The sequence below is a fragment of the Ursus arctos genome, unplaced genomic scaffold (assembly GCF_023065955.2).
Source record: "Ursus arctos isolate Adak ecotype North America unplaced genomic scaffold, UrsArc2.0 scaffold_20, whole genome shotgun sequence".
In the NCBI taxonomy this organism is placed as follows: domain Eukaryota; kingdom Metazoa; phylum Chordata; class Mammalia; order Carnivora; family Ursidae; genus Ursus; species Ursus arctos.
In genome coordinates this window covers 39304008-39323609 of record NW_026622875.1, presented here as the reverse complement: position 1 = coordinate 39323609, position 19602 = coordinate 39304008, and the positions used below count along the sequence as shown (strand labels likewise).

The window sequence follows — 19602 nt, the reverse complement described above, 5'->3', positions numbered from 1 at the left end:
AAAATGTGACCTTTTTTTTTTTAGAACCAGATGTGATAACGTAGTTAATTGGCTCATAATATTGATTACTAAATTTTGTCAATTAACTTTTTGTATAGAGAAAACCATTTACATGCAAATTCTAGTTGTCTTTAGAAGTGTCAATAGCCTCCAAAGCCCCGCAGGGTTACAAGTTACAACATTGTACTGCATGGTGACTAATATAATAATAAAAAAATTTAAAAATAAAAATAAAAAAACAAGTTACAACATTGTATTTTATGATCTACAAGGTTCGAGTGAGGGACTTATTCAAGGATACTGAGCTACAGACTGGCAAAAAAGAGCTTTACCCTGACACTGTATTTTTTTACCCACTTGTCGAACTATTTGCTATGCCTTAGGAAAAAACAAATGAGATAGGCTACTCTGCTGATCACCTTGAAAATTTGGTGGTAGAGCAGTGCCCATCTCTACAGGTCAAATTGGTCGGCTGCACACAGGCAAATACTAAGAAAACTTTTGCTCCTCTGTTTTGGAGAGTTTTTCCTTTGTTCCCCAGCCCCGTTAATAATTTCTGCTCACAGAGAGTCTATATTTATGACAACCTAATCATCTTGGCCCGCGCCCTGTGTCTCCGTGTGAGTCTCCCGTGGAAGGCAGCTTTATAGAGACCACACTGTTGACAGATTCATGCCTCCTACCCGTGGGTGGTCAGAGGTAGGGAAATCTGAGCTTTCTCTCCCAGGCCTGTCATGTGCCAGGAAATTTAGATTCAGGGAGCTGTTATCTATTACAGCTATGAGCCTCCCCAAAACCAGAATTACAGGTAACTAATATTCCTTTTGCATGCCAAAGCAAACCCCAAACTTTTAATCCCCAAATAACTGGGCTATTAATATTAAAATGGTTTCTTTTATATAGTATGTGTAACCATTTGTTAGTCTCGAGGCCAATGCAATAAAAACATCACGGAAGGTCTTTAACTCTGAAGCACATCTAAATGAAAAAAGGGAGGACGTATGCTATCTGCTGGAAAAGACTCTGAAGGAGTTAGCCCATCACCGAGATAGACTCAGATTTCTTGGGCGCCAACTCGGTCTTAGAAAAAAGTTCTGAAAAGATTTAGTAGAGGGAGCCAAAGCTGGATTAAAGCAAGGCAAACCTGATTTTGAATCCTGCATAGAATTGGGTGTCCTTGGGTTAGTTCCCAAACTTTTCTGACCCTTTCTTTCCTCGCTTAAACAATGGGGCTCACAATAAATACTTTTCACAGTGATATAGGGGAAATAATATAATGGATGTGAAACACTTGGCTTTTGTGGTGTGCATATCACATACCTCTTTATCTCCTGATTAAAGCATATCAAAATGCTTCCAACCCGTTGTTATCAGTTGGCACTTAAAGGAAAATGTACTTCTTTTCATTTGATAGTTAGAATGCAACATGCAAATGGTCATGTTGAACCTGGCTTGGGATCAGTTACCACCTATAAACAGATACTAATATCGATACCTGTACCACCATCGCCCTTGACCTCATCGCACACATGCAACTTCTATTGCCAGCAGAAACCCCAACACCAGTGTATTGATGTTACGTGCACATTTCCACCCAATACTGCCATATACAGCCCACCTGCATATGCTCATTCCTACCTCCACCTCCTTTGCAATCCATAGAAATGATTTTCCAGGTAATCCGTCATAGCAGTAAATGCCTGTATGTAACTACACATGGAAGAGACTTGTTTTGAAAAAATAAAAAATAAATATATATATATACTTTTTATGTATTATACATAAATTATTCTGTATTATACATAAATTTTATATTTATGTATTATACATAAATATATGTATATATTAGTATATATTTATATATATATGGGAGGATAGAATTGTGTGAGCAAGTTCAATATAACATGTTGGAAGAGAGATTATGATGTTGAGAAAAAGAAAGAAAGTGGGTAGATTTAGGAGACATATTCCTGAATAAGAAGCAAATTGTAGCCTTTGGGATGTAAAATGTATGCCAGCTACGTTGACAGCAGTGCTTCTCAAACTTTAGCATGAACTTGACTCACAGAAGGGCCTTGGATTCCCTGTCCCTTACTCCCAGAGCTTCTGATTCAGTAAGTCTCAGTGGGGCCAGATAATCTGCGTTCCTAACAAGTTTCCAGATGATGCTGATGCTGCTGGTTCAGGAAACCACTCTGAGAACCACTGATCTATATAATTCGAAAATGAATTTAGGAGCTTTTCATCTTTTTCTGTGGTCCAGAATAGTTTTTTTTCCTCCAAGTTTTTATTTAAATTTCAGTTGGTTAATGTTCAGTATTAGTTTCAGGTATACATCAGAGTGATTCACCACTTCCATACAACACCCGGTGCTCACCCAGCAAGTGTGCTCCTCAATCCCCATCACCTATTTCACCCATCCCCTCGCCCACCTCCCCTCTGGTAACCAGCAGGTTGTTCTCTATAGTTAAGAGTCTGTTCTTGGTTTGTCTCTCTTTTTTTCTCCCTGTTTCTTAAATTCCACATATGAGTGAAATCATAGGGTGTTTGTCTTTCTCTGACTTATTTCGCATAGCATTATACTCTCTAGCTCCATCCATGTTGTTGCAAATGGCACGATTTCATTCTTGTTGATGGCTAAGTAATATTCCATTGTACATATATATACCATTTCTTTATCCATTCACCAGTTGTTGAACGTTTGGGCTCTTTCCATAATTTAGCTATTGTTGATAATGCTGCTATAAACATCAGGGTGCAGGTATCCCTCCAAATTCGTATTTTTGTATCTTTTGGGTAAGTGGTCCAGAACAGTTTAAATAATATTGGAATCATCTGTTCTTTAATAGGTAGTTGGACCCCAGCTGTGAAATTGCTTCATCCTGGTATTCCCCCTGCCCCAACACACCCTTTTCAATGACAGAATTTTAATCACTGTTTCAATCTCTTTTTATTAAATTTTTCTAGTTCTTCTTGGGTTAGTTAATTCCTATTTTGTTAAGAAATAATCCATTCTCTCTAGAATTTCACATTGATTGCAATAGGATTTAATGTAGTACTTCTTATAATTACTTTCATGTTTGTGTATGTTTCTTCTTTTCAATTCCAATATTTTCCTCTCTTCTTCCCCTAATCATATTCATGCACTGGTTTTATATTTTATAAAAGAAACAGCTTTTGCATTTATTTGTTCTTTCTACCATTTTTGTTTTCCACTTCACTCATTTCAGTATTTATCTTTACTAACTCCTTCTTCATACTTTACTTAGGGTTATCCTTTTGTTCTTCATGGAATTTCTTAGTATCAGCACTGTGTTTGTTTATTATGAATCTCTCAATCACAAAGCTGTCATAACTATAAGCTATACATTTTCCTCTGAATATAGCTTTAACTATGTTCCCGTAAGCTTTGGTAGAAAATAAATATTTTCCTTTTCATTGGTTCTAGGTAGTTTATAATTAAAATTTTGCTTCTCTCACTAACCGTAGAGTTATTTTGAAGGAAGTTTTTTTTTCAAGTCGTTAAGATTGACTAGCTGTTGCTTTCTTATTTAATATCAACTTTATTTGCTTATGATCAAAGATTATGGTCTATTAAAATATCTACTTTGTAAAGTAAGTTTAAAATTTTCATTCAGCCTTTTAATTTCTTTATTTATCAATGTTCCATTGTGATGCAAGGTCTGTGCAGAAATCTGTTAGATTATGTGGCGTATGTGTTTCAAATCTTTACATCCTTTCTTATATTTGGGCTCCCTTGATCAATTCTGAAAATTCCAAATCATTTCCTAAGCCAATGTTACCTTTATTCCAAAACCTGAGAAACAAAATACAAACCAAAAACCCATGGACCAATTTCACTTATACATATAGATGCAAACTTCTAAATAAAATAATCCAGAAGGACCCCAAAAGAATAATGTTATGACCAAGGACTTGCTCCTGGAGCATAAATATAATTAAAAATCAGGAGCGTTATCAGAATAATTTGTCTCATCAATAGAAAAGATTATAACAATACATGTGGAAAAAGCTTTTGTAAAATTCAGCCATTTTTAATTTCTTAAAAAAAAACTTATTTACTTTCTATTTCTCTTTTACTTAAATATGATAACCTTAATTACTTTCTGTTCCAGGGATGAGGGCATAGACATCTTTGGGGACCTTCTCTGTGCCTACCACAAACATTTGAAAGGAGATTTAGGAGAATATTTTTATAACCAGATGTCAGGGAAATGTGTATAATCAGCAGGGAACCAACTCATAAAGGATAAAGGAAAAGATGAGCATACCGTACCATGTAATTTGTTTTAATTGTATGACCGAACATATCATAAACAAACTCTAAAGAAATATGCTAGATGTCTTCCAACATGTGGCAGACAACATGTTCACGTCTGCATTCTTACAGTGGTTATAAGAATTATTAGGGAAAAAAAATTTGGAAAATGGGGGAAAGATCTGATTAGTCAATTCACATGAAAGCAAATCCAAATGGCCAATAAAACTACATGAAAATATGTTCAACCTCAGTAGTTTTCAGAAAAACACAAGTTTATGGTAACAATGAGTATATCAATTCCCTAAAGATGCCATAATGAATTACTACAAACTTGGTGGCTTAAAACAATAGACATGTATTCTCACAGTCCTGAGGGCGAGAAGTCCAAAATCAAGGTCAGGACCATGCTCCACCCAAAGGCTCTACGGGAGAATATACCCTTTAGTCTTCCAGGGTCTGGTGGCTCTAGCTGTTCATTGGCTGGTGGCTCTATCACTCCAGTCTCCACCTCCTTCTCCACATGGCTCTCTTCTCCCTGTGTCTCTCTCCTGTGTGTCTCTTATAAAGATATTTATTGAATTTAGGGCCCACTAGATAATCCACAATGATTTCATCTAGATATCCTTAGTTATATCTCAAAGACCCTTTTTCCATTGAGGTCATATTTATAGATTCTGGGAATTAGGACATGGACATAGCTTTTGGGGGGAGAGGGGCTACCATTCACCCACTGAAATAAGATACTAACCCTCCCATCAAACTGGTAAAAATTTTAAAAGAGCGCTAATATTCACCATTGTGGTGGATGGAGAGATGGAGGTGGGGGGAGGGGGATCTCATACACTGCTAAGGTCTTGTGAATTTCTGAAAAACAATCTAGCAGAGTCTTAATGCAAACACACACACACACACACACACACACACACACACACACACACATATCATATATTACATGACTCAGCTTCTGGGAAACTAGCCCATAAAAATAAAAACATCAGTATGCAAGATTTTGTACACAAGAATGTTATTGCATCATTATTGTGGTGAAGGAAAGAATCTGGAAACAAAATGAATGCCCAGCAATCAGGGAATGATTGAAAAACATTGTGGTACACCTATACCATGGATATGTATATATAAGAGATTTGAGAAATATGTGGGAGGAGAAGTATCAGCTTTTATTATGGGCGGAGTGATTGGTAGGTGGTGCTAGAAGTCACGTTGGAGGTTTTAAGTGGAAAAGATTTCTTTCTTTTGAGTCACAATGCCTGGGATCCTGTATAAACTTCTTGATTCCCTAATTCTCAGTATAACTGAGCAGAGTCACATGTCACCAGCCACCCTACATCTGCGACTGTCAGCCTTGGGTAGGAGGCCACCCCTGCTCACCTCTCAAGCTTCTTGATCCTGTGAGTAGATCGCACATTCCAGAAGGAGCAAAGTGTTTGGGTTCCGCTCCCCTGACGCATAGTGAGAATATTGTTTTGTGATTTGACTGGACAGACACAGAGATGTAATCAGTGGCTTTTGACAGAGTCATTGCTGAGTAAGTGAGAAAGTTCTGCGACGTTTAGTCCAGGAACTGAGAGGCAGTGTTGTTGGGATGTTCCATTCAAAGATGTCTTGGCCGGGCTTCCTGTAATTGCCCCAGAATATTTTGAGCAATGGGAACACATTGAAAAAGGTACACGGCTTTTTTCCTCCAGAAAAAAACCACATGCATTCAAAGGTATAAACTCTGGTATGTTTGCTTTTAAAAAAAAAAAAAAAAAAAAAGCACACTTGCCCAGAAAACTCAAGGCTTCCTGGAATCTCTATTAAGAATTCAGATGTACTGATGATAAATTTCTAAATACCTTAATTTCAGCCAATACTGTTAACAAGTAGAAAAAAGAGGAACGATGTGTGTGTGTTCATAGGAACTATTTTTTAAAAATTGCGGGGAAATGCAGTTTCACCTAGTAATCTGAAAACCTGAGATCAGATAGTTTATTGATCCTTTCAGACTGCTTGCACACTATGTGGTATCGAACGTCAGGTCTGCGTTAACTCCAGAATACTTAGAAATATTCAAAAATAAGTTATCACCTCAAATCTCTTGAATAGCATCCAAGGATCAAGTAACTCTTCCCAGAGACCTACCCTGCCCGGGCTCTTGAAAGCCCTTCTTATTTTTAGAGAAAACTTGGGTATAATGCATGATTCGTAGTTTCTTCCTCTATATTTTAATCTTATTCTACAGTGAATATAAATTACTTTCCTAATCAGAAAAATACTACATTAACTAAAAACTCATCTATGTGATTTGAGAATTACAGTTCATAAAGTATTTTTGGAGTGGATTTTTAAAGAAACAGCCAAACGAGTTACAATCTATAATCAGAATTTCATAGCATGAATGCCTGGAGACCTTTCTTCATGCTGGTATTTATAGGAGATTAAACTCTCAATTAGTTACAAACATGAGAGACACTGTGCAGCACAGGGGAAAGGCCTTCTGTGTAACAGGGACCTAAAGCCAAATGTGGCAATTCGCTTCCTCTCTAAGCCTCCGTTTACTCATTTGTTAAGTAGAGATGACAATAATTCTTACTTTTGCAGAGCTGTTAGAAGACTTAGGGTTAGAGCGTCGGAAAATTGCACCCAATAACTAACAATATATGAAAATCTGGGAAAATATTTCTTTCTCGTGTTCTTCCTTGTTTTATTTTTTTTTTATTTTTATTTTTTAAAGATTTAATTTATTTATTCGACAGACATAGAGACAGCCAGCGAGAGAGGGAACACAAGCAGGGGGAGTGGGAGAGGAAGAAGCAGGCTCATAGCAGAAGAGCCTGATGTGGGGCTCGATCCCAGATTGCCGGGATCACGCCCTGAGCCGAAGGCAGACGCTCAACCGCTGTGCCACCCAGGCGCCCCTCTTCCTTGTTTTAAAAACCCATGAGCAAGAGCAATACAAGTTGGATTAGGCCATATGTCTTCAAAATACTCTGCTGGCCCATTAATTATCTCTCAATAATTATTTGCATCTAAATAGACCCACTGTACTACAGTGTGATCATGGGAACAAATAAAACTTTTTAATGAGAAGAAGTGATATTAGAGATCAGATCTGTGGTTCCCATGGGGCCTGGGTCATGCCTGTGAGGAAGGCTCCTGGATGACTGGGAAGCCTCAGGGTTTTTATCTGTGTGCTGATTACATAGTTTATATATTTACACCCCCTGCATGTGTCTATAAGTGTGTTACGCTTTAATAAAAAGTGGAAACCAAAAAAAGAAAAAAGCAAAGGGGTGTCCCAGAAAGTATCACCTATATAGTATTGAATGGACCTCATTCTTCTTTTTTCATCTTTCTCACAGTTGATATACACATCAGAGGAGAAGTCAAAATCAGTACATTAGAACACAGATTTTCAACTAAGGCTGGGCACGAGGGTGGCTTTGGCATTTTTTTTTTTTAAGTAAACATCAAGGAGCACCTGGGTGGCTCAGTCGATTGAACATCCAACTCTTGGTTTCAGCTCAGGTCATGATCTCAGGGTTGTAGGATCGAGCCCCACATTGGGCTCCATGCTCAGCAAGTAGTCTGCTTAAGATTGTCTTTTTCTAACCCCTCCCCCAGCACACACACATGCTCTCTCACACACACTCTTTCTCTCTAAAATAACTGAATACATCTTAAAAAAAAAAAAAAAGGCAAACATCAAGATCTGCCCACCCCTAGAGATGATGATTCTCTGGATCTGGGGGTGGGGCCCGGAAATCTGTGTTTTTTAACTCCAAAATTAGGAATATTAGACTCCTCTCAAGTCTAACACAGAGGTTCCTAAACTTTGCTGCATTTTGGAATCACCCAGGGAGTTTAAAAATATTAAGGGCTGGATCCCACCTTTAGATCTCCTAATTTAATTGTCTGGGAAGTAACTAGGGCATCCAGATTTTTTTTCCTGGGCATCTAAATTTTTAAAAGCTCCCCCACATGATTCTAATGTACGGCATTTATGAACGACTATCTAAAACAGAGGGAAGGAGCTTGGAAAGCTCTCACAGGTGTTTATGAACAGCAGTGAAAACACGGAGGGAATCTCAACTCATCTAATTGGCAAACACCAAATCTGCCACCACTCCATCCACCATTTTCCTTGGCCTGTGGCTTTCACATAAGGAAAACATTTACTGTATGTTTCTATAATGAGTATGTATTTGTTTGTAGGGCCTTAATATCCTGTCTAAGTCGTCATCCTTTTAGCCCGTGCATTTCTACATGGCAGGGCGAGGGCGGGATAACTGCTCGTACAGACAACTAAGTACAGCAGTTCAATGGACAATCACAAGAATGCCGAAATTGCTTTCTGCGCGTCGCCAGAGACGCAGACGCCAGCATTTTATATCTCATCTGCCCCAGTGAATTCACTATAGGAAAAGAAAATGCAAGAAACAAGCTCTTTCTGGAGCCCAAGAGGTTTCACAGAGGTTAGCATTAGACTCTCCCCAGTAAGGTTTGTATTCCAAGATTCTGTCACTCTGGTGATGAAAAATGCTTCTATTTTGATTGGGAACTCAATGCTCCATATGCCTACGCTCCATGTTTATACAAATTCTTAACTCTTTTCCTCCTCTCTGACTCATGGATCCTACCTTGTACCCAGTCCCTTCAAAAGACTGCTTCTCAGGGTGCCTGCGTGGCTCAGTTGGTTAAGCATCTGACACTTTTTTTTTTTTTTAATATTTTATTTATTTATTTGACAGATGTGACAGCCAGCGAGAGAGGGAACACAAGCAGGGGGAGTGGGAGAGGAAGAAGCAGGCTCATAGCGGAGGAGCCTGATGTGGGGCTCGATCCCATAACGCCGGGATCACGCCCTGAGCGGAAGGCAGACGCTTAACCGCTGTGCCACCCAGGCGCCCCAAGCATCTGACTCTTGGTTTCAGCTCAAGTCATAATATCAGGGTTGTGACATCGAGCCCTGCTTTGGGCTCCATGCTCAGCACAGAGTCTGCTTGAGATTCTCCCTCTCCCTCTGCCCCTCCCCCCACTCATATTCTCTCTTTAAATAAATAAATAAAATCTTTTAAAAACAAGAAAAGAGTTCTTGTCTCAGATATGCCTTAGAATCTCCTTTACTATATCCAAGAGGTGGACCTAAGTAGGATTGGAAAGGGTAGGGCTCTTGTCATTTATCAAGGAAGTGGAAGTTGCCCTTAAAATAAGCAAAAATCCAGAACCCAAAGTTCGAGTCATTTTGCCTATTGGAGAAATAGTTTAGCTAAGAGACTCTTTAGTGAGAGGTGGCAAAATCAGCTCTAATGTCTTACGTTGTTCTCATAAACTCCAGCATAAATCTTCTGTACAGCCCTATTCAACAGCCATCCCTGAAGGAACCATGTTCCTCTGTCAGAAATGCCCTCCTCCATCCTTGATACCTTAATACACTCCTGTTTTATGATAACTCATTTCTAAAACCTTCCCTAGCTGGCCAGGAATTGAGGATGAAGATTTGCTCTCTCCTTGTATTCTTACCACACACCATTCACATATTGATTGTAAGATGTGTCATGGTGTGTTGTATTTACCTTCTGGCCAGGCTCCTCTTTTAGACCTGGGCTCTTCTTAAAGAAGGAGGGAAATTTACTCAACTCCCTGGCCTCAGAACTTAGTCCGGGGCCTTGGCACGTGGTAGGAATCACACCACCTAATTACAGCAGACGATGCTTGGCAAATGAATTGCCCATCCTGACAGCATGGCCATATTTATTAGCAGAAGCTTTGGACAGTAAAGCTTCTAACTGAAGCTGACATTATCCTAAAATAGGAAGCCACATCAATGCCACCTTTTGACTCCATGTCAGCTCTCATTCCATACAAATAACTCTGGACTCTCCAACGGGGCCCTAATGGAAGATCAAAGAGGCTCTTAAGACTTGATCCTTTTCTCTACTTCAAGTAGTGGGTTAATGCTACAGGTTAATTCTAAGCTCTCGACTCTAAGCTGAAATGGCAATGGAGGCATATCTGACCTTTAATTCTAAATGAAATAAAAAGACAATGGAGTTGGAGAGGTGAAGGTACAAAGGAGAAAACTAAGTGGTAAGTTGGGGTAGTGTTTACCACTTAGATAATAAGGGATCTAGACCATCAACCTGTGCTGTCTAGGACTAGAGCCACCAGCCACGGGGGGGTATTTAATTTAAATGTAAATTGACAAAATAAAACAAATTAAACATTCATTTCCTCAGTCACACTAGCCACTTTCAAATGCTCAGTAGCCACATGCGGCTAACGGCTCCCATTTTGGACAGTGCAGATGAAGAGCATTGCCATTATCCCAGTAAGTCCTATTAGACATCACTGGATTAATCCCATCCTTTTACAGATGGGAAGCCTGACGGCTGGGGAAGGTTAGTGACTAGCCACAGACACACAGTAGGCCGATGCCTGGGACCCAAACCTCAGGAACCCCAGGCTGACCTTCCACCACTCCATGCTGGGAGCGTCGCCCACTTTTGCTCTCTAATTTGTGTGAGTCAAAGAAAATGAGAAAGGCTAGTGAATTCCATTGAATTCAAAAGTACAAAGTAGCCACCTGTGCTGTTATACTAAGACATACTGAAAGAAAATTTCTGAATAAAAAGTACAGGTATAGTAATTATCTTAAATGGAAAACTTCTGAACAAAACTTGTCTTTATATTATACTTAAAACACTAAGCTATGTGGTCTTAAAAAGCATCATCTAATCACTCAACTTAATATCAGGTCAGGAAATTGCACACTAATCAATAATCCCGTGCACGTATGTGTAGCTATTTAACTGCCTGCTTTCGTATAATAATTACACGTTGTTGCGCCACGAAATATTACCTCCGGAAAATTCACATTTTCATCTTCTGAGTATACATTATTGTGGTTAGAGCTGTCACACATCGTGCATTGACATAAATTATTTGGCTTTTCAAAATGTTGCTTATGCTTATATATGTTCAGATTTCTTTCTTATATCTTGAGGTGGCTTCGACAATACAATGTGCCCATGTACGCCCTCCTCTAAAGAATATCAGTTTTCTTTATACATTTAAACCGGGTTTCCAAGAACCACGGTGGTAAGTTTTCAGACTTGTGGCAACATTTAAAATAGGACTCTGTGTTGGGATGCCTGCGTGGCTCAGTTCGTTAAGCGTCTGCTTTTGGCTCAGGTCATGATCCCAGGGTCCTAGGATCAAGTCTCACATGGGGCTTTTTGCTCAGCGGGAGCCTGCTTTTCCCTCTGCCTGCCTCCCGCTGCTTGTGTGCTCGCTCTCTCTCTCTGACAAATAAATAAATAAAATCTTTAAAAATTTTTTAAAAAGTAAATTAAGTAAATAAAGTAGAATTATGTGAGAAATTTGAGTCGGTGCCATAGGTTCAGGGACATTTTTTGGTCATGACTTTTCAGAAGGCTAACAGGGATTTTTCTTGAATTTGAAGATAATTTATCTTTTTACTTTTGAGTAAGAACATCTCTGTCCTGTTTCCTTTCACACCTTGGATGACTGTGCTGAGAGCCAGTCACTTATTAGAAAGCAATGTACAGCTCGTGTGAAGGGGACATTTCGTCTCTAGTGACTGGAGGCACACGTCCACAGTGTTTGTGTGATTTGACTGGCAGTGCGGGCTTTGCAGTGTGGTTGGATGGAGGTGTGAGTGTCCCCAAACTCTGGGAACAGCTCAACAGCTTCGCTGATTTAACAACACGTCACAGCGTTCTCCAGTCCATCCAGGCATCAGAGTGTCTGGAAGTCACGATCCTTGTTCAGAGCACCCCAACACAGTGATACAGGGAACTTGCAAAGATAACCAATGGAATTTTGGGGGAAATCACTAATATTTTATACTTGATTCTGGGACAGACCCAGGAGGGTAGCATGTACAAAAAAACTAGGAGAAAGAAACAAAAGAAAATTTTGCAGCTAAGAAGTTCTATCAAAAGATATCTTTTTTTTTTTTTTAGAAAATTGGTAAAATTTGGTGTTTTTTAAATAAATTAAAATACTTAACTTTGGCAAAACTTCCATTTTTGCATTGAAATGCCCCCGTGCAATTTATGGGACATGGATGTTTTATGTGGCCTGGGAACCTTGACATAGATCAGTGAAAGGGCCAGGAAGCCAAGGGAACTGGTCCCAATTTGCAGCTAGATTCCCGTGTTGATGGTATTCTGGTATTGTTTTGCCAGAGTGTACTTATAGTATTATTTACACAAAGTCGTAACACTTGTTACCCTTATGATACTCCACGTGAAACGTCTTACAGCTATTATCTCACTCAACCCTCACAAACACTCTATGAGATGGAACGACGTGATCCTATCTTACTGATAAGGAAACAGGTCGAGAGAGGTGAGGCAAACTGCCCGCGGTTGCACAGCTAGTGAGTGAGGGAGCTGCATTTGAACCCCGGACATCCTGACTTCAAAACTGCTACAAGCTATTGCCCCTCAAAGAAAGCCCAAGGAGAGCCTTGGCTTACCAGGCTCAGGACTTCTGGAAGACTTTGGGCTACCAAGCCAGACAACCATGTTCTACAGCATTCTGTTGGTTTTCAATTCCTTCCCCTGCTCCCCTCTCTGTCAAATTACAAAAAGGGAATAATTTAATCAAACTAAATGAACATTTCACCAAAATCTTTTTCCCAGAACTTTTGGAGAAATTCCAGCAAGAAGTTTTAAATCTTAGTGAAACGCATTTTGCCAGAGTAGCTGTCCTTGAACACAAGAGAAAGAGAAGGTTTCTGAAAGAACTGTGAAAATGAGAGCAAGAATCTACAAAATCTTCCGAAGAGTGGTTCAAGGGCCTCTAGTCCACTCCTTGTGTTCTGAATTTTTGGTTTATGGCTAATTTTGCAAATAGCTTCAAAGCAAGTTGCTCTCCTTCCTTTACTGATTTTTAAATCTAACATTTAATTATCCTGTTACAACTGTAGTTGGGATGAGGTCACTGACTTTTTTATCAACTAGATTTATTGGCTACCTGATATTTGCCAGATACAGTGCTGAGAACCAGCGATTCACAACTGAGGGCAAGATGGTTCCTGGCCCTGAGCAGGGGAGTTGACCGTCGCTGGGGAGAGGAGCAAAGAGCAAAGTGGTGCACTTAATGCAACGCGTGGGGACTCAGGGAAAGGAACCAATATCTGCATCTCGTTCAGAGCCCTGCTTCTGTCCAAAATACAAGTTATACACATCCCTGATGCCCCTAAGGGCTGAAAGGCATCGCTTTTGTAGAAACTGTGACCATGGAGTTCTTTAAAAAGTGTTTTATTAAAAGTGATGCATGCTTATAGTAAAAAAAAAAAAAATTAATGACATTGAGAAGTTCAGAAGGACATCAAATAAAATGTAAAAACCTCCTCCCCGCCTCCCAGTCCTACTCCCTGCAGGTCACCACTAGTAAAAATTTTTTGTCTACCTTATCAAAACTTTTGCGTGCACAGCATTTCTACTATACACACACATACACACAAATATACATTTTGCACAAACTGGATTATATTCTGTATATCACACTATGCCTTAGTCTTTCTTTAAAGAAAACAAAATAAAACAAGCTTTGACACCTTTCCATACCTCTCCATATATTTCACACGTAACAGGTGTTATGATTTCGTGTAAATAATACTGTAAACAGACTCTATTCCCTCTCATTCTTTTTAATAGCCACATATTAGTCTGTAGTACAATTAATGCACCAACACTTATTTACGGGGTCTTCTGCTGATGAACATTTACACAGCCACAGTGAAGACATCTATCTGAATGAGTGTGTCTGTGGGTTAAATTCCAAGAGGGGGCATTGCAAAGTCAAAGGATATGTGCTGGAGTTTTGAGAGATATTGCCAAAATGCTGGACTGATTTGCACCCTATTGACAGGATGTAAGAGAGCCACCGTTTTCTTTCACACAAAATACCCCTGACATCAATAACCCGTGTATTCACAGAGAGCCTGATGGAGCTTTGAAAGCAAGAAGTGGGCACCTCATATTTGAGACAGATGTAAGCAGAGTGCTGTGTCACTTGCTAATGAGAGAAAAGGCAGAGCCACGATCCAAAAGGCCTCCGTTTTCTGGAGTCCTTCTAAAGGACTGCTGTGCCTTGGGAATTTAGTTTAAGTGTTTCCTTGAACTTCCGGTTCAGGTACAACTTGGCTTCTCATCTTCCGTTGCAGGAGGAAAAGGAAAACAGGAACCTATTTTGTGGATCTCTCTTAGTTGGGTAAGGCTGTCTGGGGGGAAAGTGTGATTAATCACAGGTGACGAGGACAAGTGGCCGCCCCGCCCCCTGTCCTTCCACAGTCCTGGGGAGTCCCAAGACTAAACTCAGTCTGAACCTGCCCTGCCCTCACTGCTCCTCCTTGGTACGGAAATTTGTGGGAACAGGCCATGTCTTGGGTAACTATGCCATTTCCCTACAGTCAGGTCAGTCAGAAAAATTTCAAGAACCATTTTAGGCTCTTTTATTCCACGCCTGGCAGAGCACAGAAAAATATTAGCCTCTAGGCCTAGATGACTGCTTTGGGATCTCCAAGTAAAAGGTTTCAAGGTTAGTCATTACTAGGCAGCTCAGCTGCTGGGACTGATTTGAACACCAGCCCAGGACCAAAAAGTGTTAGAAAAATCAGGTCAATTTCTTATTAATTAGGGTATTCTAACCACTTAATTGTGCTTCATATCTCTTGGGGCAGGAAGGGACTTAAGTCATCAGAAAAGCCCACCTCTAACAATTTAAGTCCTTTGAGTGTGTCTACGGAGGAACTTTGATCCATAATCATTTTGTTTCAAAATGTTGAACATAGTTTTTGAAGTTTATAGTGAACATGCCTAGGATATGATGCTGACTTGAAAGAACATTTTGTTTACAAGATATCTCTGGTGTCAATTCAGACGTTTCAGAAGGGCCCAGAACATGACACACAGCTCTCCGAGACTGCACGACCCATGAAGAAAGAAACATGGATTGCATTTAATTAAAGCAAACTTGCTGAAAGATTTATTTCCCTTCCTTCATATCTAAAAAGGAACGTAACCAAGCACCAGCTATTTTGCTCTCTGCCAGTGTTTTGGGGTTTATCTTGGCTTGTGTTTTTTCAGCTCAGACATTATGGAAAACTTTATTGCCTTGCAGACACGTTTCTGGGCGGCTGAGGGAATGAAAAGGAAGCACAACTTAGTTGATTTCTTCTTTGCTAGGAAATAGTATCCAGAAAAATAAATACTATCTGCCACAGTTAAAAATCAGGAGAAGCTAAGCATTGCCTTTGAACATAAGGAAGTTGTTTATGAAAAGCATCAAAGGTCTTTGCTGGAGATGAGGAAATCTGTAGGTAAAGTTGTGGAGATTTTAGACTGATCAGTATGATAGGGAACAGCCCAATACTCCGAATTTTTGTTTATATATAGATAGAGAATTTTTAGTCATGCCAGTAAGTAAGGAAACTGATTTCAATCTCAGGGTACTAAAAAATATTTTAGAGGGATTTCATTTAAAAAAAAAGTAATAGTCTTTATAAATGTTTTAGCCTAGGCTACATTTAATACCCTTTAACCAAGAAACAAACTCCTGGAGATAATTAGGTTTTCTTTAAGTGCCATTGTAATAAAAATCAGGTGATATTTTAAATTTTGTTTTATTTCTGAAAGGCAGAGTTGTGTTTTAATCCTTAGCACCCTACCCCTACACCCCCCACTCCCCAAAAAGACTGTTGCATGGAGGGGTAGACACGGACACACTGGCTGTTTTACCTGAACAAAAATTCAAATGCAGTTTCTTTGAAGTCAGAACCATATAAAACTGCAATTAAAATGAGCGCATTGTGGCGCTGTTTTATGTTCTTCCCTAAATAGAATGTGCATCTCAAGCACAGAAACTTTTGTTTGTATTTCCTAAGAATTTAGAACTCTGTGCAAGCCACCAAGCACGCAGTTTATGAAATCTCTCTCTCAAAGTGAAGTTGCATACCTGGAACTCTTATTGGTGCTTTAAATCCTGTGTGCTTGATTTCTTCAAAAATTCCCTAGTCTTCATGCGGCTAATAAGCAGCAGTAATAAAGCCCTTGTTTGTCCCCTTGCCAACCCTCCCATTTGGCCAGTAAGCCTCTGGCTTGAAACCCCGTACTGGGCTCTTGTCCATTTTTCGTGAGTCTCCTCTCCCCTCCCTTTTCTTCGCCAGCACTCTGGACGACAGTCAGAAATCAGAAGGGCTTTATTTCCTTAAGCAAGTCACTTCTTTCAACGTTTCTGGCATTGCTTTGGTGCTGCGGCTTTAAACGATGACCACAGTCCCCAGTACAAAATACATTTTATATAACTACTGAGCCTACAAGTGGTGTGTGTCTACAAACTCAAACAAAAGTTCCACAAAACAATCCTTGCTCTTAGTAAGTACAGGGGACTCCTTCCAGCGAACTGCATTTCATTTTTTAAAAGATGCTTCTTGCTACCCACTAAATTGATTTCACAGCCCACTAATGGATTAGGACCCATAGTTTGAGAAACACTGCTTTAGTGTACTTGATTCAGCCCGAGAATTTTAAGTTTGGCAGTCAATCACAGGCTTGCTTATATCGGCAGAAAAGGCAGGACTATTCATTGCTAGGAACATGGTGAAAACATCCTTTGGCAGCTTTCAGAAGACTTTTTTAATAGCAGTAGAATAAACAGGTATTAAGTCTATTAATGGGAGACTCTGTCTCAGCCAGAAAATAACAAGGGGTTAAAAAATGGCTGTCACGCACTCTCAGGAGGGAGACAGAATCCCACAGACTCCGGTTCTAGAACTTTGCTTCCAAGTACAGCTCTCATCTGAATTTAAAAAAAAAAAAAAAAAAGGCTGGCCTGTTTTCCAGGTAGTAGGGAATGGAGATATTTCAGACGCAGGCAGTGGGGGGAAACTCGGATGAAGGAAGGCTGGCTCTGTGACTGTCAGTCGTGCCTCGTTTCCTGTTGGGACCGGGAACAGAGTCTCTCTGGGCTCACAGCCACTGGCTGTCTTCAGCCATCTCCTGGCCTTCCCCCAGCCTCCCTTTTACCACCTTGGGCCACAACTTGTTCTGCTTTGACCACCTGGGTGAAAACATGTTTTCTAGATTTGGGACAAATAAAAGCTGTTCTTGAAACCTGAAGGAAATAGTCTATCAGGTACTTCTGACTCCACAGTGTATTCCCGTACCGGGTCAGAATCCTGTCCTGTACCACCTCAGAGCTGCAGCTTCCGCGAAAGCCGCGAGTGTAGAGAAGATCCAGGATACGTGCACGGTTCATTCTGTGTTTGGCAGTTTTCATTAGTTATGTGAGTAATTGTTCCTTTCTCTTCCTGGTCTTGGGCTCCTGATGTGTCCTTTTTACGCTTATGCTGCAGGGGGATGGGAATTTATCAGATGACAACTCAAAGTGGGCCCATCTAATCAGTCCAGGAGCCTAAATTTCTATGTTTCCTTACCATGCCACAACAAATTTAACTTCAAAGGGGCCACCACAGGTGTTCTGCCTTCATACCTTCCATACTTTCCCCTGCACCGTTCGGCAAACATGTTTAAAAGCCATCAAGAGATGTTCTTGACGATAAAGATTCTTGGACATTCTTGAGGATTCTGAACAAAGCTGGGACATCAACCCCACTGAAGGTTGGTTTTCTTATCTCTTTCAAATGGAACAGGACAAGCCCGAAGAGTACTCAGAAGGGTAGCGGAAGCCCTGAAGATGACTCATTCCACCTGCAAACAGGGGACTATAGAAGTCATGCTGGCCTACAACTGATTTTCTGCTTCTTTAAGTTAGGAAACCACTCTTGGCCTACGTGGCTCATAGAATGGATGTGGCCATCCTACACCTGAAAATACTACGATAAACATAAGGTCCAAAGGCTGTGTTCCTTTCTGTTTTCCATCAGTCCAGACCTAAGGCGAGGAGGAAGGTGGTATTTTTAAGTCCTCATCGCCCAAGGAGTCTGCTTTTTATGGAGAAAGTGCAGGGCTTAGACCTGAATAACAGAGGGGCTTAAATCAAAGGTACCCGGTAGAGGGAGCCAAACAGTGGGTGCTCAGGGGCAAAAGAAGGAATATGAGAAGGAAATCTGTGTAAGGTGCCTCTGCCGGTTACACCGTGTATTCCAGAAACTCTCCAGAAGAGCCTGGATTTCTACCATAAGTGCTGAGCTTTACAGGGCTGCTTGAATGCCCTGTGTCTCATGAACGCTGAACATGATTCATTGGAATTTACCCACCTTCAACCTCCGTCAGACTTGATCTTCAGCTTCTTAACTTCCAGGAACATACTGAAGTTGAAAGTGAGAAGGGCCATTTAAACCCCATTCTTGGGTTCCTCCTGGCTCTGCATCCCATCCCACCCTGGCTAGTGTGGGAAATGTAGAGTTTCTGCCTCCTCACAGAAACATGGTTGTTTACTAGAGAAATGAAGGTCAAGAAGAGGTGTGAAGAATGGTGTTTACACGGGAAGAGAGAGACGTTGCAATGAAGAAGCTGTGTTTCAATATAAAATTTCTGTTTCTTCTAGTCACATCATGATCTTAAATCTTGAAACTGTTCTGGCTTCAACATGAGTAAACAAAGCTGCTAGCGAATGGCATTGAGTCTGACATGAGTGAGCTCAGCCTCACGGCGGGTTCATGTTCTTCAGCTCTGTCTACAAGCGATCTAGCCGTTTGGCCAAACGCAGGCTTTCGAGATGTTTAGAGGAGAGGAACCTGATTGTTGAGGCTAAAATATTAAGCCATTTGCATTAAGTCACCTGCACACAGAATTTCTCCCTTGCCTCTTAGCTAGTGACGGCCACCGGGTTGACCTGTGAAGAAATATGGCATGTCTGGGATTTCTTTCTTTCATTGTGTGTAAGCATCTTATTGAACCATGCCGAAAAATATAGTATTAAAAAATGCTTCCTTTAGAAAGTTGCTTTTTTATAAAAGCATGTTGGTAATGGTGAACCTACATTGTCGATAAAGACTTGTAAATGAGAAGAGGCATGTCTTAGCTTGGGCCGCTGAAACAAAATACCACGGATTGGGTGACTAAAACAACAGAAATTTATTTCTCACAGTTCTGGAAGCTGGGAAGTCCAACATCAAGGTGCCGGCAGATTTGATGTCTGGGGAGGGCCCTCTTCCTGGTTTGCAGATGGCTGTGTTCATATGGCCATTCCTTGGTGCATGCACTGGGAGAGAGTGAGATCTGTCTGTCCTCCTCTTATAAAGACACTAATCCCATTATGAGAGTCCCACGGTTAGAGCTTCAACATAGGAATTTTGGAAGGACACAAACCTTTATCCCAAA

At 40.4% G+C, this 19602-nt stretch overlaps 1 protein-coding gene across 17 annotated transcripts in view; it reads left to right on the top strand.

Moving 5' to 3' along the window:
- The window catches only part of THRB (thyroid hormone receptor beta), a 375214-nt gene that overhangs the window by 194576 nt on the left and 161036 nt on the right, over nucleotides 1–19602 (top strand). The gene's annotated exons all lie outside the window — the stretch shown is intronic.